Genomic DNA, 6000 nt, shown 5'->3' with positions numbered 1-6000 from the left:
CCACCATCATCCACACCAACATGATCATTACCACCACCAACAACCACATCCGCATCACACGCCTCAACATCACAATTTGTACCTCGGATATCAACATCATACGCACCATAGGTACCAAGAAGTACCAGCAACGACAAACGATGAAGTATGGATTCATAACTTCATCGGAGAAACATTCTACGGCGATTATGTAATTTCTAAAGTTTAGAGATTATCTATTCTAGCCTTAACCCTAAATCAGATAGAGTAGAAACCCTTATCCGAATGGTGTAAGATACAAGCTAGACTTGTTTTACCAACAGCATCAACAATACCCTTAGCCTCACCAGCACAGTCAGTGCTGTCAACATCGTCAGAATCAGCAGCACCTCTAACATCACAAGCTCCGTCGGTTCAAGATAGCACTGTGGACATCATTAAGAGTCAACAACGAGTATATTGTATCAATGAGTTATGAAGTAATAACTCAATTCATCTAAAGAATTTATATGTATATCTTATATATATAAATTTTAAAACCATCATGAATCTTTTCGTACTAAGCTATTACGTGTGAATTTTAAGGGGTAGATACTACTCGGTTAATTCATATTATTAATATGCTATGATGTACATCCTTCATTAACAACTTAACCATCGTTAACTACAAATATCTGTTTCAACTCAATGAATTCCATTTCATAATGAACTTAGTGTATTAATCAATTACATATTTGATTTTACACTTTTATCTTCGATGTACTCGAAACTTTCTAGAAAACATCATTTATATCTTATGAAGTTCAGAAGAATTCCACGAGCATCAACATCCTTCACCGAGGAATAAGAATAAATAATGAAGTATTGATTTCATTAGTGAAATACTCCGCGAAGATTATGTAATCTTTAATGTTTTAGAAATTATTCATTCAATTCAAAAATCAAATGAGCTTAATATGATATTAACTCATCAAATCTGTATTACATCTGAAGAAAATATACATACATATATTTTCATAAAGACGGTAAAAAAAAATTCTTTTGTACAAAGTATTAATTGTGAAATCTTTAACGGGTAGGTAATACTCGAGAAATATATAAGTTCACAATTAATATGTTATACTGTACATTCTTCAACTTTGATTCAAAAATTATTAACTATGCTCACAGCGATATACAATCGTTTCCATACAAATTCAATTACATATTCTGATTTTGAAAAATCAGAATCCAAGCCAAGATTTAACAGAAAACATCACTCTTAGATTCTTACATCTTTCAAATGCTATACATTGACTTCAAAACTGTGCTAGATCATCACTTCTATTCATAAACTCAGGAAAAAAAAATTGTATCGTTCAAAATTCTAGAACATCATATGTATCTTGACAATTACAATCTTCATGCAAACCCTTCAAACTTTTGAAAATACCTCGGATTGATAATCAACGATTCGGTTATGATAACTTTGAATGCTGATGAAGCAGCAAAAACTGTAAACGACCTTAACAGCCAAAAGTTTGATGATAAAGAATAGTGTGTTGGCAAAGCTCAGAAAAAGAGAAGGTTTGGAACTGGAAAACGGATTGAGCAAAGTATGAAGGAGGCTGTGGATACATCACAAAGACTAAACCCGCCTTCAAAGAATCTAAATTATTCAGTATCTGCTGAAGCCATTAACGAATACCTTGCTTCTGAATCTAAACCCTTGCGGACAATATTCTTCATCATCCTCTGATATTAGAAATTCTAAGATATCATCGTATCTTTCATTATAAATATCCTCCATATTTTTGGAGATAATTCCATAATCATTCTTATCGAAAATCAATTTTCTCCTTACGGTATCTGTGTAACATCATAAAAGAAATTATTTTAGTTTCTAAATTCTGAAACCTTTGAGTTTAAAATATGAATATTTTTGAAGCGGTGTTGGGAACTGAAGCATGAGTTCGTATAATATAATGACACTTGATCAACGTGATTATATTACAGTAAGTCATGCTGAGTTTCTAATGGAACGTGATAAAGGTTCACAGATCATACCCTCATTATAAACCATGTTACATAACTCTTTCATTCTATTTAACCTATAAACTATCAAGAAAATATTTTCTTAATGATTCGGTCTTTTTTGAGGTATTCTGGTAATTTGACAAGTCAGATTGTGCTATTACCGTTTTTTTTTAAAACATTAATTATGTTCATTCCGAAATTCATACCTATGAATTCTGGACTATTATTCGCTTGATTTAAAGTCGGGAAGATAAAACAAAAGCATGAAGCTTCAAAATATCAATGGGAGTATATATAAGTAAATTGGAGAGAGTATTAACTGTGGATGTCAATAATTATGGAAAGACAGAAGCAGAGACATCGAAATATAAGGGAAGATATAAAACCCAACAACTACCCAAAAATTACAAACCGTGTATATCAATGCGTATAGCAATATAAAGACACGGGAGAATGAAAAATACTATAACCCCAAGGTAATGGTAGAAGAAAATAACTTCCTCCGGTGGTAGATGAAAAAGAAGAATGACAGATATGAAAGTTAGGAGTATATCAAGAATCAGAACTGGATGAAGCATTTTTTTACAATCTTTTGAAAATAGGAAATGAGGAAGAAGATGTAAGAGTGATGAAAATAATGAAACGGAAGAGGTCAATTTATAGCGAAATATCAAACATAGCAATCGAAGCAAATTACGCATTTAATCAAAAGAAATCTTAATTTCCTTAAATTCCGAAGAATCAAATCTTATTTAGATTATGAAGATTTTCTATTCCTTAAATTATGGAAATCAATCGTTAATACGTCAAGAGTTAAGACGAATCTCTATTCTTCATTTCACTCTTTTACGATAACTTCTCTCATACGCTTCAAAAAAAATCGGATTGTTTTATCCATATTATTTAACGGTGATAAAACTCTATTTATCTACACATATACGGTATGAAAACATTTTTATTGCTAGGCATGACGACCTCACTCAAATTTCGGGACGAAATTTCTTTAACGGGTAGGTACTGTGATGACCCGGAAATTTTTGACCAAATTTAAATTTAATCTTTGTATGATTAACATTTCCGACACGATAAGCAAAGTCTGTAAAACTGAATCTCAAAATTTTTGAACTACTTTCATATATTCAAATACCTTTTGGTTGTTCTTGACAATTCGCGAACAATTATATGTATATATATACCTATATATATATATATATATATATATATATATATATATATATATATATATATATATATATATATACTATAACTTGAAAACATAACAATGTATTAATTGTTTGATATCGTACATTAAAATTATTGGTTTAAATATTTATTTGAATATATATGATAAGTTGGAATATTAATTGTATGAATAACTTGTGACGTATATTTTAAAACGTGTTTAAAAATATTGAGAATAGATATTAACTTGGTTATGAAACGTTTGATAAATACTATTATATTAATAAATAACGAGACAATGATTTATAGAAGTAAATAATCAAAACACTCGAAAGATTAAGATATACTTTGAGTGATATAGTTTATGGATAATTTAAGGCTATATTTTGACAAAGGTACGTGTCACGAAACGTAAAATGCAAGTTTTCTAAGTGTACGAAAATGCGTTCGAGAAACCGAAATCGGGACATAAGTCGAGTAACAACGTACGAGTCATCGGAACGAAAATTACAGGTCAACTATGCATATGAATTTAATATAATATATAATTAATTATATAAATTAAATATATTATATATATATTTAAATAATATGTCGACAAACAAGAAAACAAAAGTTTGTGAGCTGGATCAGAGGGCCATGCGATCGCATGGCCTTGAAGCACAAATCCCATGCGATCGCATGAGGTACTTTTTCAGAAAAAGTTCTATAAATTGCTCAGTTTTCACACTCTTTCTGTTAATCATATATTACTTCGTATTTATTTCATTTATTATTATTATTATTATTATTATTATTATTATTAAGATTAATATTATTATTAATCTAATTATTATTAATATTATTAATAAAATACTACGACGAGGTTATGAGCGTGTCACTTTCAAAATGGTTTTCAAGCGGGATAGAGCTAAGGAAATTATGGGTTATTGCCAAGGAGGTTATGGGTAATGGTCGGGGGTATAATTGTGAATCAAACTTAGTGTTTATCATCTCCGTTACGCCTACGTACTTTTCTACAATATTGAATCTCAATATTAATACGTAAGCATTTATATTTTATATTTTATAAATTAATAGTGTATACATACTAGTGCTCGAGTGTATATATTTATACATGCTTGTATGCTAAATTTCGTCGTTAAACAGTTTATAATAAATCAAGAATTAAATACATATATTACGGGTAAAAGGTATATGATATACATGTTTTCGGAAAGCTGGCGAAAAATCAATAACTTTTCATTTAGATATCGAATAGTTTCGAGGAACGAATCAAAAGATATGGTCAACTGAATTATAATTGACATTAATTGGAATTGCTTTTTGAATCTGCAATTAATACTTAAACAACTTGTTTACGAGATTGATAAAATGGATTTTTAAATATTACCAACCGAGTAAATGAATCCTTATATAAGGTACGTCTCGTTTGTTGAACTATTGTCAAAATTGACTTTTTGAAACAACTTTGGATAACTTTTTTATGTCAATTTCGAGCATTAGGATTGTGATACACTATGACCTAACCTAGCTTGATAGACATTTATTGACCAACATATGTTCTCTAGGTTGAGATCTACGATTATTTGATATACCGAGTTTCGGTCACATTACGATGAACAACTTTATGTGCTGCTAAGGTGAGTTTCATAAGATCCCTTTTACTCTCTACATTTTTGGGCTGAGAATACATGCAAATGCTTTATTAACCGATATACAATATTTATATGCGTGAGTTTCATTTGCTCCCTTTTTAAATGCTTTTGCAATCTATATTTTTGGGCTAAGAATACATGCACTTTATTTTAAACGTAATGGATACAAGTACAAACTTAATTCTACACTGAGTTTAAACCGAAAATCCCTTAGCTTTGGTAACTAGTAACTGCCAGTACATAGGATGTGGACTGGTGGGCGCGAATAACAGTATATGGATCCATAGGGCTTGACATCCCCGTCCGAGCTAGAGCGCTAGCCTTTTAACGGACGTGTGTTATTTGAGTTTAGGACACGTTGGTTGCGTGTATTAAAACGAATGGGGTATTTATCATTATAACGTTAAAGTTTAGTTACCAGGGTGCTCTGTTATGTAGAATCTATTGATAAACGTTTCTGGATGAAACAACTGAAATCTTGTGATCCATCTTTATATACAGATTATGCGAAACATACAAACTATGAACTCACCAACCTTTGTGTTGACACTTGTTAGCATGTTTATTCTCAGGTTCCCTAGAAGTCTTCCGCTGTTTGCTTATATGATAGACAAGCTATGTGCATGGAGTCTTATATGGCATATTTTTCAAGGAAACGTTGCATTCACCAAATCATCACCATGTATCTTATTTTGACTGCATTGTCAACGGAAGTACTATTGTAAACTATTATTTACGGTGATTGTCTATATGTAGAAATCATCAGATGTCGAAAACCTCTGATTTAAATATTCATTTATGGTGTGCCTTTTCAAAAGAATGCAATGTTTACAAAACGTATCATATAGAGGTCAAATACCTCGTAATGAAATCAATGAATGACGTATTATCCATATGGATTTGGAGCGATCGTCACAGTATACGAGCCGTAGCATATGCTACAATGACCAAGACGTCGGGACCATTATGAAACATGCACCACGAACATGATATAAGAACACAAATACTTTAAATCCAACAAACTGTTTAAAAAGAACAAACCCAATAGTTGTAAAAAACCTTGTCTTGCGGTCTGTCAGTCTTTGGAGCCCAATGTACCTTGTACACAATATTATATACATGGACTATAGAAAAGAATTTGGTAGATTAAATTAAGCAGCATCAA

This window comes from Rutidosis leptorrhynchoides, chromosome 8 (genome assembly GCF_046630445.1).
Source record: "Rutidosis leptorrhynchoides isolate AG116_Rl617_1_P2 chromosome 8, CSIRO_AGI_Rlap_v1, whole genome shotgun sequence".
NCBI lineage: Eukaryota > Viridiplantae > Streptophyta > Magnoliopsida > Asterales > Asteraceae > Rutidosis > Rutidosis leptorrhynchoides.
The sequence above is the reverse complement of the archived record's forward strand: the minus strand, read 5'-3'. Positions refer to the sequence as shown.